The 17,326-nt window shown below is 38.8% G+C and overlaps 1 protein-coding gene across 12 annotated transcripts in view; it reads right to left on the bottom strand.

The window, feature by feature from the left end:
* GABRB2 (gamma-aminobutyric acid type A receptor subunit beta2) overlaps positions 1–17,326 on the bottom strand; it is a 282,363-nt gene that overhangs the window by 77,114 nt on the left and 187,923 nt on the right. The window lies entirely within an intron of this gene.

The raw sequence follows: 17,326 nt of genomic DNA on the forward strand, positions 1-17,326 counted from the left end.
TAAAGAGGTAAAAAACTTATACACTGAGAACTATACAAGACTCTTCAAGGAAATCAAAGAAGACCTAAATAAATGGAAGAATATTCCCTGTTCATGGATAGGAAGACTGAATATTATTAAGATGTCTATCCTACCAAAACTGATCTACACATTCAATGCAATCCCAATAAAAATCAACACAGCCTTCTTTAAGGAACTAGAAAAACTAACTATGAAATTTATTTGGAATAAAAAGAGGCCCCAAATAGCCAAAGACATATTGAAAAAGAAAAATGAAATAGGAGGAATCACACTTCCTGACTTCAAAACATACTACAAAGCTACAGTAGTGAAAACAGCATGGTACTGGCATAAGGAGAGACACACAGACCAATGGAATCGAATTGAAAGTTCAGATATAGAACCTCATGTATATAGCCATATAATATTCGATAAAGCCACCAAACCCTCACAACTGGGAGAGAATGGCCTATTCAACAAATGGTGCCTGGAGAACTGGATAGCTATATGTAGAAGAATGAAAGAGGATTACCATCTCACACCTTATACAAAGATCAACTCAAGATGGATCAAAGACCTAAATATAAGAGCCAAGACCATAAAGACCTTAGAAAGCAGTGTAGGGAAACATCTACAGGACCTTGTAATAGGAAATGGCTTCATGAATATCACACCAAAAGCACGAGCAGCAAAAGAACAAATAGATAAATGGGACTACCTCAAAATTAAAGCCTTCTGCACCTCAAAGGAGTTTGTCAAGAAAGTAAAAAGGGAACCCACACAATGGGAGAAAATATTTGGCAACCATATATCTGATAAGAGACTTATAACTTGCATATATAAAGAACTCATAGATCTCGAAAACAAAAAGATAAACAACCCATTTAAAAAATGGGAAAAAGATTTAAACAGACACTTCTCCAAAGAAGAAATACAAATGGCTAAAAAGCACATGAAAAAATGCTCCAAATCCCTAGCTATCAGGGAAATGCAAATCAAAACTACAATGAGATACCATTTTACTCCCATAAGATTGGTAGCCATGAAAAAAACAGTAGAATACAAATGCTGGAGAGGATGTGAAGAAAGGGGAACACTCATCCATTGCTGGTGGGAATGCAGAAGGATCCAACCATTCTGGAGGACAGTTTGGCAGTTTCTCAAAAAATTACCCATAGATTTGCCATATGACCCAGCAATACCACTGCTGGGTATATACCCATCAGATCTGAAAACAAGGACACAAACCGATATATGTACACCAATGTTCATAGCAGCATTGTTCACCATCGCCAAAAGTTGGAATCAATCCAAAAGTCCATCAACAGATGAGTGGATCAATAAAATGTGGTATATACACACAATGGAATACTACTCAGCTGTAAGAACCAATACACTACAATCGCACGTGATAACATGGATGAACCTTGAGAATCTTATGTTGAGTGAAGCAACCCAGGCATTGAAGGACAAATACTATATGACCTCAATGATATGAAATAAGTTAACTGCCTCAGAGAGCTAGAGTCTGGAAAAGTGGCTTACTGGAAATCGGTGGGTGGAGGAAGACTGTGAGTTAATGTCTGTAGGGGTGGAATCTGTGATGAGCTGGGGGTATGTATGAGCACAAAGAAGGGACAAAATGGGGGCAAGGGGTTACCTTCGGGTGGGGTTTTCTGGGTTTGAGGGGGGCTGGGGATGGGAAGAGGGGTAATATGGTCCAAGAAATAGGTGGGAGGGAGGGGCAACATACAAACATGGGAGAGTGCCAGAAGTTCATTGAGAACTAAATGTTGAGTAAAACGTATCAAAGTATAAGTAGGAGGGTTACCTGGTTAGGACGCTCAGGGGGTATGGTCTGATGCGGGACGGACTCCGGAGGGAATAGCTGAAGGCTCATTTTGCCAAGGTGGGTTCTACCATTGGGTGGGGTGGACCCATATCCTGGGGAAGACTAATGCCGTCGAATAGAGAGAACTGTATCTCTCGTGAGAAAGGACGGCTCCCAGGGCATTAGATTGGCAGGCGTTGTGGGCCCTAAGGGGAGGGGAAAATGGACGTGCAATGGATGGAACAAAGGTAAATAAGGGGGCAAAAGAGGAGTTATGTGAGAGTACACTAGGATGAATATAAAACAGCTAATATTACACCAAAAACATATAAGGGACGACAGACTAATAATGAAAACCATAAGACAAAACATAGGATAACTAAAAAATTTAGAAAACTGTACAACCTAAAGTATGGACCACATAGTAAGCACAAATGTTACCTTGTTTGAAAACTATAGTTTCGGAATCTGTACATCAGTTTCAGGAAATATGATATGAATAAGTTAAAAGATTATTGCTGTGGAAGGGAAAAGGTTTTATGGTGGATCTGGGGAAATACTGTATATTGTATATATGAATTTTGGTGATCTAAGACTCTTCTGAAGCTGACATTATGTTGGGATTCACTTTACGGGAAGTTTTGGATCACAGAGTGGTTCAACAATGGCAGCGGAGGAATACTGATATGGGATGTTATTGACAGGATATATATGGTTGACGGAGTTATACAGGGCATATGCCCAGGGTATATGGTAATGTCTATATATACTCATAGTGGAAACAATTAAAAACAACAGCTGGGGGGGTACTGGGCTCCTGGCCGGGGGGTCACTGTTGTGGGCCCTGGGAGAGCAGCGGCAATCCTCCAGGTGCAACGGCAAGAATTAGGAAGGAAGGAGGGCCCAACAGTGGGCTCTTGATACTAATGGCTACACTTTTGAGCCTATGCACCTGCAATAAGAACAAGGCCTAGAGTAGCATTGTGCCTGGGGGTTTCCTCCTGACAGCCTTCATGTTACTCAAATGTGGCCACTCTCACAGCCAAACTCAGCGTGTAGATGTGATGCATTCCCCCCAGCGTGGGACACGACACCCGGGGATGAGCCTCCCTGGCACCGAGGGATCACTACCACATACCAGCTGAAGAAGCAACTAGAAAATGACCTTGAATTAAAGATTCAATGCGGAACAGCAGAATATACCTGTCTACATATAATAACATGACTTCGGGAAGCGGTTTGACCTAATGTAAGGGGGAAATGGAAAGGAGAAATGAGATTATAAGGCTGTGAGTCTCTAAAAAAGAGTCTGGAGGTTGTCAGAAGGAATAGCCCTATGTACAACTGAACAGAGTCTAAGAGACAGATAAGGTAGATACAACCCCAGGTATTGGTTCTTTTGAGGGATAAAGAGACCCACGGGTTCTATGGTCATGGCAGAAGGGGTTCACTGCCATGACAGATGGCCCTTCTTTGGAGCTGGTGTTTCTGCGTGATGGAAATGGACTCAGAGGGGATCTCTTTTCACAAGACTTGCATGCTACTTTATTGGAATTGTAGTTGGTGCTGGGTTTAAGATATATGTAGGGGATTTGAATCTCTGGACTGATAATATGACACCCAGGCCCAGAGCCTCAACAGACTTCAGCTCCTACACTTTGACTTATTGGACTTACTCCACTCAGCTAACATGGAGTTGAAGAAGGTCAACCACCACAACATGGAGCCTAGAGTGTCTACAACTAGAAGCGGGAAGAGTGCATCCAGTACCCATGTGCAATCTAAGCCCTCACTTGACATAGGTGTGCAATGGACACAACCAATCCAATGTCCACAGAGAAAATGTGGAATGGGTGTGGGAACGGTAGCCATGGGGGCTGCTGGGTGTGGGGAATGGGAGGAAGAGATGAGATGTGGAGGCGTTTTCGGGACGTGGAGTTGTCCTGGATAGTGCTTCATGGACAATTACGGGACACTGTAGATCCCCCCAGGGCCCACTGGATGGAACGTGAGAGAGTCTGGGCTATGATGTGGACCATTGACTATGGGGTGCAGTGATGCTCAGAGATGAACTTACCAGGTGCAATGGATGTATCACGATGATGGGAGAGAGTGTTGCTGTGGGGGGAGTGGGGGGCGGGGGCGGTGGGGTTGAATGGGACCTCATATATTTTTTTAATGTAATTTAAAAAAATAAATAAATAAATATTAAAAAAAAAAAAAAAAAAAAAAAAAAAAAGGACACTTCAGTTCTAGCTGGGTACTGTATGTCTTTTTCTGATGAGGCAATTAAAGTCCAAGCAAGGAAAACAGGTGCAGGCAGCACCAGGCAGTATGGATGCCGAGATTACAGTGTTAAAATCATTAGTAGGGGATTCCTCCACCCGGAGAATGAGTAGCTAGCTCTCAGCAATCTTAGAAAGAAAACACAAATTCAGTGCACTTATCTATGGGAGAAACCAACACTCTCAAGTGCTGGGGACATCAAGAATTCCAAATCCACATGTTTGCAGTTCTCTAAATCAATGTCTATATATTTTTTTCTTCTTGGAAACTCCTAACCATATGAAAATGTATGTTGGATAATGTAATCCCTTGGGCAGCCACACGCAATAACGATGGGTAAATAATCATTAAAAAAAGATCTAAGTAATTGGCCCTTCTCATCTCACACACAAGAGAGAAATAAGCCACAGGCACACATGCTCTTCTACATTTCTGGCCTAAGTGCCCCCACAGATACCCACAGATTCTGAGATTTACAGATGTATTTCAAAGAGACAACACATTCCAAGAGAATCAATCTCAGTACATCCATAAGACTAAGAAAAAATAAAACAACAGGTAATATACCTGACAGCACTGGCACTTATATTAATTCTGGAACTGCATTACTTTGAGACTCTTACCCATGGAGAACCTCATTTGAAAATTTCACCTCTTACTCATTGATGGGACACATTTCATCAGCCACTGTGTACTAACCCTTTCCATTTTCATGATGTAGCACTTCTCTCTCTCTCTCTCACTTGAAATTGGACCATGTTTCAAAATAGATTTCGATTTGTTTGAAGTATTTATGAAGGTCCTGGGTGAGAAAACGAGATATTCAAGCGTGTGTTGCTCTTTTATTCCACGTAGTAAAAGAACCTCTGTGCATACTCGGGCTTTGCTGCCTCAAATCATGTTTGTTCTACAGCTTTTCCTCCTTTATGGCCTACCTCTTTACTAAGCTGTCTCCAAATTTTTCAGGTCATAATGATATCTTTGTTCTCTGAATACCCACAGTTCTTCAAAAGTATATGCCTCTCACTTGTGTTCTTTCTTTTATTCCATTTCAGGCTGCCTTGTACTTCAGTCCTCCTCTCTGAACTCCAGCCTCTTTTAACCAAGTGCCTTCCTGACATCTCCACTTGAAGTCAAGAAGTCATCTCAAACTAACATCCAAAATGGAAACCTTGAGTTTCCGTAATAAACCTGGTCTTCACATAGAAGTCAGTACACAATTGCTCAGTCATCCTTGACTCTTCTTTTTTCTCAAATCACCCACTGAGAACATTGGCACACACTACTGACAATTCTTCTAAACATATCTAAGATCCAAGTATTTTGCACAATTCTATCCTGCTATCAAATCTCCTGTTTGGACTGTTAGCAAGAGCCTTCAACCTGGTTTCCACAGGGCCTTTATACTTACTCTTCCTTCTGTCTTGGAATACTCTTTCTTAATATTTTAGCTTTCTAGCCAGCTCAAGCAAATACTATGCAAAGGCATGGCTTAAACAATGGGAATTGAATGGCTTACACTTTTGAGGCTAGACAAAGTCCAAATAAAGGCATCATTGAGGGGATGCATTCTCCTGAAGACTTTGGCTTTCTGGGGCTGCCTGCCAGTGATCCTTGGTCCTGGGCTCTTCTGTCACATGGCAAGGCACATGGCAGCCTCTCCTGGATTCTCCCTTCTCTTCTGGATGCTGTTGACCTACAGCTCTTGCTTCCTGTGGCTTTGTCTCTCTCTCTGAATTTCATTCTGTTTATAAAGAGCTGTAGTAACAGGATTAAGACCCATCTTGATTAAGGTGGCTCCCACCTTAACTGAAGTAACTTCATCAATAGGTCCTACTTAAGGTGGGTTCATTCCCACATGAATGGATTAAGTTTAAGAAGATGCTTTTCTGGGGTACATACAGCTCCAAACCACCAGGCTCAATAAGCGCATCTCCATCACTGACTTCCTTCAGATCTCTGCTACATTCCACTTTATTGCAATGGTTTTCCATGATCACCATATATAAATTAGTAACCTTTTTCCCATTACTCTGTATTTCCCTACTTTGCCTTATTTATCTTATAGCACATATACCTACCTCCTATATTATATATTTATTGATTAATTATGTCTTTCCTATAGTAGATAATAATCTCAGTGAATTATAATTTCTTCATGGGCAAAGATTTTTATTTATTTTCTTGCTTACATTCAGTGCTGAGGGCATTTCTTGGTACTTGGTACATAGTAGACATCCAATGGTATTGAATAAACAAACAAATGAATATTCTAGGTAGGCAGAAAGTCTTATTTACTATGTTTCACTACTTCTTTGGAATCTAGCCCCTTATGAAACACAAAAAGCACATTTAGAAGCTAGTTATTTGCTTTCTAAGACCTTCATTATTCAAGAAGCTTTTTGAGTCTTGAGCTGAGTCTTAGTTACCATCCGGTTCTTAGGCACTAGAATAAAACAGTCCACAGTAAGCACTCACAGGCTATTTCCAAAAACAAGTAGGAAGGGACCACATTTAATTCTTTAGAGTAGAGCTTACAAACTGTTGGCTGGGGGACTGAAATTGCTTTTAGAAAAATGTTCCTTAAAAAATAATTTTGTGTAATTTGGCAGTTCTTCAAAAAGCTAATCATAGAATTGACATACAACACAGTAATTCTATTCCTAGTTTTATGCCTAAAAGAACAGAGAACAGGTACTCAGTAGGATAAATTTACATGCATGTTCACAACTCCACCATTCACAGTAGCCAAAAGGTGGAAACAACCCAAATTTCATGGATGGATGAAACAATCAACAAATTTTGGTATATACAGACAGAGAAACAGTATTTGGCCATAAAAGAATGATGTACTAATACATGGTACAATGTGGATGAACCTCAAAAACATTATACTCAGTGAAAGAATCCAGACACAAAAAGTCAAGTATTGTGTGCTTGCAATTATTGGAAATATCCTGGAACAGATTCACCCATAGAGACAGATTGCAGATTCATGGTTGCCAGGAGCTGAGGGGAGAGGGAAATGAGAAGTGACTTCTGGATGAGTACAGGGTAACGAAAATGTTTTGAACTAGAAGGAGGTGGTGATTGCACAATATTGTGAGTGTACTAAATGCCACTGATTTGTTCACTTTAATATAGATTTATTTTATGTTGTGTCAATTGCATCTCAATAAGAAAGAAACAGTAAAACACATAAGCATCTAGCTTCCCTTGAAAAGTCAAACTTGGTCTTCTGTCTGAGAAGCCATCCACTGAAGTGCAGAAGTTGGTCCTTTCTTTGTTGAGGAGTTGGCATGAGTTCCCCAGTTTACCACAGTCCCTGCATTTGCTGCTTCCCTCATGAATGCTGCTCTTCTGAACTCCAGAGCAATTTGTCTTCATGGTTCTTTCTTCACAGAAACTACAATTCCCATCATTCCATGACTAAAATGGATTCTGGATAGACAATATCGTAGCAAGGATAAGAGTGAGGGTTATTGAGTTAAACAGACCTGGTTTCTAGTATAAGTCCCACCACACCTAGCTGTGGGGCAGGGAACACTTCTAAGTACATTCTATAAAGCTCACTTCTTTAGAGAACAGTGAAATACAAGGGCTGTTGTAGGTTTAAAGGAAAGAATGTTTTGTAATATTCTGGCATTTTAAAACACTCAATAAATGTTAGCTATCATGGCAATAATGATGATGAGGAAGATGATGTTGAGTAAGATAACGATTAGGGTCATGATTCCTGACCAACAACAAAAAAAATCTGCTACCTTCGTCTTATCCTTAAAAGGTACAACCATTATTTAAATTCTATCACTGACTGTATCATTGGGTACTTTAATCTTCTATTGCTGCTTCTAGGAAATCCATAGCCAAGATGAGAAAGGCCTTTCAACTCCTTGGATAAAAGTGTGCATATTAATCACTATTTTACTATTTCATCCAAGAAATCTATAGGATTTAGCCATTTAGAAAGGTTAAAATTAAATAAATTAAAATCAAATGACTCTGAATCCATCATTAATATACTCAATCAATTATAAAAAATAATGAATGAAATCATTTATTGGTATCACAAAGGCACAGCATCAAATATCTTTACAGCAGAAACACATCATGAAAGAGGAGGGAGGAAGATCACTTTAGGATGCAAGGGAAGGATTGCTGGACAGAGCATTAATTTTTCTTAATTTATGTTAATAATCTACATGATGATAATAGAGCCAATTTTCCATATATGCAAGTGATTGAACTAGAATCAGCCATGGTGTCAAGAGAAGTGTTAGGCTATGGATAGATTTTAAACTTTGTAAAGTGCCTGACCTAATGCATGGCTTATAAGATCCAACAGAGGTAAATGTCGGAAATCAAGGCCTTATGATGATGATGTAAAGATGAGAATGGATATTTCTTTCCTAAGGTGGCTTAGAACCAAAACAAACAACAAAAAGATGTTTAAGAGATATTGGGGAGGGTGGGGAGGAGAGATTTCAGAAATCCTTAAGCTTTCAGTCTCATCTGTTGCTTATATAGTTATAGTATTTGTTATATTTTATAGGAACTAACCAATGGGTTAATTGAATATAAATCTATAGCTAATGTAACTTATCTGCAGTAGAACATGATATTCACTGCCCTGACAATAAACAATATCAAGGACTATAATATCATAATGCTCAAAAAAACCCACAACAGTATAAACTTTGATATACCCTACTCCCTGCAATGCATTTTTTTTACTGCTATCATTACGACTAATTCCACTGAAGATGCAAGGCAAATAGGTCAGGTGTAGAAGTGGGGAAAACATTTAGGGAAAAAGTTGAGTGTGAATTTCAAAATGTTTACAGATTTAGACTTGGTATATGTAGTAAGAAGAGAGTATATAATATATGAACACTGGAAATGAGCAGGGAGGGAAAGGAGAAAAACAAAGAAAGAGGAAAAAAGTTGGGGTAGAATCTAGGACAACTAAGATAGGGATTTAAATATACTTGTCCCAGCAGTAACATTTAAAGTTTTACCTAGATAAAGGGAAATTTTATTTTAGCTATTTCTGCTCCATGTCTATAATGTAGCTTTTTTTTTTTCATTGTAAGTCACAAGTAGAAAGCTTTAAAGATTATTTTGATAAATAATCATTTAACAATATATGTAGGCAGGGAGCAGGTGTAACTTAGTGATTTGAGTGTGATCCCGGATTCAATCTCCCATACCTGCTAAAAAAAAATCACTTAATGAATTTTAAGTGTTTAAAGGGTTAGTGTGTTATGGGTTGATGACATTCATGTAGAATAAGCATTTGCAGCCCACCCACTAGCATTATGTAAAATCCCAACAGAGGAAGAGAGCCCCTGTACATCTCGAGTTTGTTTCCCTAAGGGTAATAATCATGGCTCATCTTCTGAAATTAGTTGTAAGGCTCTAAAGTAAGCTTTCAATTTTTCCACAGAGTTTACGTTGGGATAAATGTAACACATGATATCGTCACCGGGAGATTAAACCCTCTGCTGTGAGAAAAGTCTTCTTAACAATAAGTGCCGTTGAACTACTTCCATCTGACAAGAAGTTTTCTGCTATGGAGCTATTTGAAGTCTTTATAAAAAGAAAAGAAAACAAGGTTGTGAGTGGCTCCTAAAGAGAAATGAGCACCAAATGTTCTGGACTGCAAGTTCTATGACTGTAGGGTCACTTTAAGTTAGAAAGCAGATCATACAATGCTCCAGGAAAATTCCTGAACATGTTATGAAGTGACTTATTTTTGGCTAAATTATGCGTGGTCTAGGGCCCAGAGAGCTTATTAACACTGACTTTTTTTTTTTACCATTACAGAAAGCCCTTGTCACAATTTGTAAACCAGATGTTTGGTATGTGAAACTTACTTCACTACATAAAATATAACGGGTGGCTATGCTTGCAGATCAGCTCACAAAATCCTTTTTAACTCATAATTCATCTGAACATAGCATTAAATTTAATACTAAGTATTTTATAACCAAGTATAATGCGATTTAGAGTGGAAGCTCAGTCAGAATCTCCCTCTTGGGATTCCAGTTTTAATTTTTGCTACTCTGTAGTTCCTTGGGGTTGAGGACTCTGGGAATTGTGAAACTAAGTGTTTAGAGAATAGGCTTACTAGCTTTTGACTTTGCAAAATTTATTTAACCTTTTGGAAGCCCTGTTCCTGTTTTGTTATCTGTAAATGGGAAGAATGATCATCACTAATAGAATGTTGTTGCATGGTTTAAGTGAGCTAAATTATGTAAATAGTAGAACAGAGTAAATGCTCAATAAAAGTTAATACTAGTGAGGTTAAAAATACCCCTTCCTAAGTATACTGACACATGAGCTCCCAGAGGGAAGAAACCATGATTTCTACATCAATCTTAATTTCCTACAGTACCTCTAATTAAATGTAATCCCAATGAACCTATGCTAGTCCTTAAAACCAGTTAACAGCAAGACATACTGGATTGAGGTCACATCTTTTTTTACTGCTCTAGCGGTAAACATCTGATTTCACTCACTGGTACTAGTTCTGGTTTCAAGCTAATAGCAATCATCATGAGGTGTTTACTGTGATGTGCAAGTGAAAAAGCAGTTATGAAAGGCTGAATAAAAAGCATAACTAAAAGGCCTTTCCTTGAACTAATCCCGTTTTGCTCTATTTTATGATAAAAATAAACTTGATATAAGTAAATTACAATCACTCTGGTTTTAAAGGTGCAACTATTAGTGGAAAAATACCACAGACCCATTTGTCTCAATAACAACCAAGGAAAAAAAAAGTAATACATTGCAAAGCACATGCTTGAATTTTGAAGAAAAGTGTGAGATATTAAAATGGAATCACTTATATTTTAAATCAAGCTGGAATGATTCTTGGAATTTTGAATAGAAGGAAAGAGATTTATACCTAAAGAGCGCACAGGAGAGCTAGTCAAACCACCTCATTTCAAAGATAAAGGCAATCCAGAGACCTGGCTTTCTTTGTCACTTGATTAGATCAGAAATTTGATCTCCTAATTCTTAAATTCTTCATAAACCATCCTGTCTTAGTTTCTGGTTTAAAGTAAACTGGCAATGACATTAGTTATAATTTTAAATGAAACATCTGAAAAACACTTTCTATCACAGGATATGCATCAGTCTTTGCTATGCTCCTATCTGAAATTAGGTACTGGGCATAGAGAGAATGACTATAACACACAATGAGGGCTCTGGAAGCTGGTGCACACTGAAAAAAGGTTATTTAAAAGATAAACCCATTAGAGTTGTTTAAGTAATATAAGACTAACCACCAAAAAAGCAAAACAGCAGGCACCACAGGCTTGCTATCCATTTCCATGTGTGGAGCTCATGACAAGTTCCCAACACAGCTCAATATTCCAAGAAAAATTACTGAGCAGGGAGTTGTGTGTGTGTGTGTGTGTGTTTTTTTTTTTGCATATGGTTGAATTCCCTGAGTTTTAAGTATCTTGCCTTTTTTTTTTTCTGAGAAGTGAGTTTGTGTTCGTAAACATTTGAAATATTTAAGCAAAAAATATCACATGGCAACCACAGAGCAATATACCTATACAGTGGTCTCTATTAAGATAATTCAAATGATACATTCTAATTTTTTATTCCATTCCTATTACATTTGTTCTCCTCTCCCAGGTGCTAAAGTGTCCTGGAGGGTGAGTTACTCTGGCCACAAAGCAGACTTTCATACATTATTACTAGTATCCATTAGAATAAGACTTTACTGCCCAACACTTCCAACCTCCTCTCTCAGACTCAATTCAAGTTACACAGAGTTTCACTCCTTTGACTGAAAACAAGCTTAGAGTTTACACATGTTAAAATGCAAATACCACTCTTGGGAGAAGGAACACCTGAAATTATTGTCAGTTTTCTGTGCCACCATGTGAAAAGCAGACCACATTCTTTATGGAGAGCAAATACCAGGAAAACGCCTAAAGGAGGAAAGGCGGAAGGTGCAAAAAGAGAGCCAAGGGACATGATTAACTATAATAATAGAAAAGAAATATGGAGCACTAAATACTTGCCTAGTTTACAGACTTTGTCTCATTTAATTGCCTAAATTTTATTGCTTGGGGCCCTACCCCTGTAGAATATTTTAAACAAATATACCAGGTTATTTTGAGGCAGAGTGGTCCAAGGACCACACATTAATATACAATGTCCTCTGAAATAGATTTTATTATTATTGTAATCAGGTCTACTATATTCCACAAATCTATAATGACAACATTTCCTTCTATAAAATTTTGCCTCTTCAGGAACTTAATTTAATATCTTAGTTGGGAACTGTCACTTGAACAATGGAAAACAACTTTATTACCTAATGAAAAGCCAGATCACTATTCAGGCGGCTTATCAAAATTCTGGACTTTACAAATTCTTTTCTATTTCCTTTCCTTAATAATATGCTCAGATACCTTATGAATCTCTATCTGAAACCCAATTGTACCAGGTTCTTAATCAATCGTATTTGCAAATGACAGCTGTTGAGTTAAGTTGTTGAGAATTGGGCTGCTTTTGTGACTGGTGTTGCTGGTAGTGAGATAATTAGCTTCCTTTGCAAGGTTTCAGGAGCAGTGCTGAGTCACTCATCTTTCTGTGTGGGGTATGCCACATTCTTGTGAAAAAAAAAGTCTGACTTGAAAATTAGAAATCTGAGACTTTCTAGAGCTAAGTTCCGTTCTGCTTTTAGTACTGCAGAAACTTTTGACAACATGAAAGTTATAGCAAGGGCTCCAAAATAAATAGATATTCAGTCGACTTCACAGACCCTACCGTGAAGCTTCACAACAAGAAAAGATGCTGACAGAAACCTTTGTACACAAATGGCAGATTTAGGGGGCTTCTCAGCCATCCCTACATAATTACTTATTTCCCTTATAATCCTTTTCAGCAGAGGAAACATGAGCTTTGGAACCAGGCAATACTGGATTAAATTCTCAGGATTTGCCTTTACTGGGTTGGGTAATCTTGGGCAAGTCACTTCAAGTTTCTGAACTTCAATTTCTACATCCATAAAATGGAGATCATAGTATCTACTGCTGGGATGACTGTAAATGTATGAAGCATTGAATAGCTCCTTGGATAGATTAACTGTTCAATAAATGGAAGCCATCACCAGCAGTAGCAGCACCACCACAATAACATCATCATTACAAGCATTTAGGATGAAGAAAACAATACTAAGTTAACTTGTGTCCTCAACTGCAGGTAAGGCAAGAGAGGTACCTGAGGTAGAGAACTGGGGGTAAGGGAAGGGTACAGGTGATAGAGGATCATCCATTTATTATCTGCAGAGATGAATTCTGACATGGTTAACCAAGGACCTAGGAGGGGGCCACATCTCTACGGGAAGGGGTGGACTTTACACAGAAGGGATGAGTGGATATTCAGGGTGCTCTTTACAAAAGGAAAAAAATCTCCTTTGCTGTTTAGAGGCCAGTCAAGAGCAAGACAGTGTAATACCCTGAAGGGGCCTCCACATTTAAGATGAAATAAGTTAGTATACTGAAACGGTTAAGAGCATGAAACATTGGAGTAGGTAAACTCAGATTCAAATCCTGTTTCTGTTATCTACTAGCCTTGCAACTTAGGTAATAAAATTAACCTCCCTAAACTCAATTTTCTCCTCTGTAAAATGAGACTAATAATATCTACTCCATAACTCTGGTGTGCAGATTCACCAAGATAACAGCACAGTGTTGTTCATATATTTCCATAAATGTTAATCCATTAGCACTACCAATAATCTATATTAGCTGCCTCCATGGGAGTCTTCATGTTCATTTCCCCTTTGATATCCTCAAACAGTCTGAGTATTGTTGTGGAAGAGTACATCTAATCTCAGTTTTGCTAAGCAGAAGTAAGGAGATATGTATATCCATATGTCATCCAAGACAGTGAAGAGAAAAAAGGGGCAAGGGAGAGAAGGAATAGATGGGAAGCAGAATCCCATGTGGTAGAGCTAGGGACAAATGTCAGGACTAGTGGTCCAGCCCCCTCTGCCCACTGGGAAGAGCCCCATCCTCTGTCACCAACCTGAAAAATCTAGAGAGTATGTTTTCATGGGCTAAGATGGTTTTTATCAGAAAATTTTCCAAAGTTATTTCAATCATCACATTAAAGGGGCACAGAATTAGAAAAGGGGAAATTTTCAGTTGTACATATGTTACAAGAAAAAAAGATTTTTAAAAATATCCATGAACTGTACAACACAAACAGGAACTCTAAGGTAAACCATGGGCTAAAGTTAATAGCACAATTATAAAAATGTGCTTTCAGCATTTGTGGCACATGGGGACCCTAAATTTATGTATGTTTTTTTGGTAAACACACAAGTTCACTTAAAAGACAAATGGACACTGGCCATTTCTGTCTCGTAATGTAACTCAAATCTATTTACCCCATTGCTTCTACTGATCACATTTTGAAGTTTTATAGTCTCTTTTTGGGTCACGGTCTCTAAACGTATATGTCAAAAATTCCTTATCGGGAAACGGACTTTGGCCCAGTGGTTAGGGCGTCTGTCTACCACATGGGAGGTCCGCGGTTCAAACCCCGGGCCTCCTTGACCCGTGTGGAGCTGGCCATGAGCAGCGCTGATGCGCGCAAGGAGTGCCCTGCCACGCAAGGGTGTCCCCCGCGTGGGGGAGCCCCACGCGCAAGGAGTGCGCCCGTGAGGAAAGCCGCCCAGCGTGAAAAGAAAGAGCAGCCTGCCCAGGAATGGCGCCGCCCACACTTCCCGTGCCGCTGACGCCAACAGAAGCGGACAAAGAAACAAGACGCAGCAAATAGACACCAAGAACAGACAACCAGGGGAGGGGGGGGGAATTAAATAAATAAATAAATCTTTAAAAAAAAAATTCCTTATCACTAATATTTTTGTTAAGAAGATAACTAGTCGTTCTGATGCATTATCTTTCTTTGCTGGGTAATTAAGCATTTGGATATCACTATAATTCCATGTGTCCTCCATCATCCTTTACCACAGGTCCTGCTCCTTCCAGCCACACTCATTGCCATGTGCCTTGCCTTCCAAGGATGTAAATTCTACTCATTAGTGTAGATTCTTCTGTATTTTGTGACTTTTTATGTTTATTTTTCTTGGAATGGTAGCTTCAGGCTCAATTCCAAATCATTGTTCCATGGTGACCCTCCAATCTGGTCCTACAGGCCCATTCTTCACTTTGACAAGCCAAGTTTCCATTTTCCTCTAGAGCAACTCAGTGGACACCTGGAGCCTCCCAGCCCTGCTATGCACCTCTGGCACCAGTTTTTTGGCAGTCCCTGTGGGTGAAAAGCTGCCAGGAATCCAAAGAACCTCACTGCTCATCCTGCAAAAGGAGCTCTGGATGGACATCAAAAGAATAGGGATTTAAAGACTCAATTTTTCTCTTCTCCTTTTGTCTATTCCAGGTTTTATTTTCTCCTGTTTCTTACATTTGTATTATGGACTATTCCAAACATATAATTGAGAAAACAGTTTAAATAACGGTCATGTTCCCACCACACAGCTTCATGTACAGTGTTTATCTACACCTGTGCTGTCCAGTACCTGTGCTACTCTCTACATGTGGCTATTTAAATTGAAATTAATTAAAACAAAGAAAATAATCAGCACCAGCCACCTTTCAAGGGCTCAATAGTAACAAGTGGCTTCTGTATTGGACGGTGAAGTTTACAGATGATTATTATAATCATGGATTATGTTTATAGAGGAGTTCCATCACCACGGAACTTTTTATTGTACAGTGTTTATCTATATCCAACCCTCTTCCACCATTGCAGATCATTTTGAAGCAAATCCCAGACATTGCATCATTTCATTTAAGCATGACACCAAGAAATTAATAATAATTATTTAATTACATAAATTTGCAGTTGGTGGTAAAATTTCCCCATTATAATCAAGGTTCTTAACTTGGGATATATGGGGAGGCTTCAATGGCTCAGTAAAAGCCCTGAGATTATATGAAAAAATTTTAAATAAATTAACTTAAATAAATTAAATGAATTAAAACTTAAATAGTGTGTATGTGCATTTTTCTGGGGAAATGACTTGTGCTGGTTTTCAGAGTCTGAAAAAGTCAATTTCTCCAAATTCAAGAATCACTTCTTTAGACAGATTTGTTGTCAACTAGATGATTAGAGATGGAACCGTTAAATTGCAAAGGCCACTGTAAAACTAATCCTTTGAAAGCAGAATAAGGAATTTATTCTTAGGAGTAACTTTTTCCTTTCTTTCGTTCTTTCAGTACCTATTTACTAATAGTATCTGTCATGTGCTGGGAATATGATAGACTCTGGGTTGATAAGTGGATAAGAGGTTATCTTAGCTCTTAAGAGCAATTTGCCTTTAGACAGTTAATGTTACCGAGGATAACTGTGGCAAAGCCTATGGATAAGGTGAGAGAAGCGAGTTATCATAATTCAAAACAAGTATTTATCCGATACAAGTAAATGGCAGGCTGTGTACTTGAACCAGACAGATATATTCTTTTACTCACTCAGCTTACGTATCTTCTTTACATCTGACCCAACACCCCCATTTTGATAGATGGGGAGATCTCCTGATGCATAGTGTTTTGGGAGGTAAGAAAGAGAAAATGAGATTGTGTAGTTTTACATTTGCTGACACTTTATTCATCCTCTGAATTGTGGTCTTGAGTTTCTAGTCTCAAAATGCTAGTCCACCTGTTGTCCCTTTATGGTCTCTTCCCCAGAGCTATAGCACAGACACAAATGACGTGGACAGGAGAATTAGTAACCCTCAGCAGCAGCTGGGGTCCCCGTGTTGAGCACCCCTATCTCTTTCAGAAAGTGCGAGTACTCAGATATCCTCTGGTCTTTCTTAAGCTGAGTCCCCATCACAAGAGCTGGGATGTGTTCTCTGTTTCCCTCCAACTACAAATATCTGCCGAGTTCATTCATGTATCTGCATGCTTTGCACATGCTCTCCACTGATTTCTAGCACATGAATCTTTTTTTAAGTCTTTAATGCAAAATTGTTCATGGACATTTCTTTGTAAACAGCTTTGCTGCAAACTTTCCTCCCTTTACTTCTTTCTCTGTGTAAGTGACATTTGGGGAGACGTCACTTGGAAAATTATTTTATGAGATAAACAGAAACAGCCTTGGCTATTGATGCTTGAAATATTCATTCTACATTTTCCTTAGTGTTTCGAAGTT

The sequence above is a fragment of the Dasypus novemcinctus genome, chromosome 2 (assembly GCF_030445035.2).
Source record: "Dasypus novemcinctus isolate mDasNov1 chromosome 2, mDasNov1.1.hap2, whole genome shotgun sequence".
In the NCBI taxonomy this organism is placed as follows: Eukaryota; Metazoa; Chordata; class Mammalia; order Cingulata; family Dasypodidae; genus Dasypus; species Dasypus novemcinctus.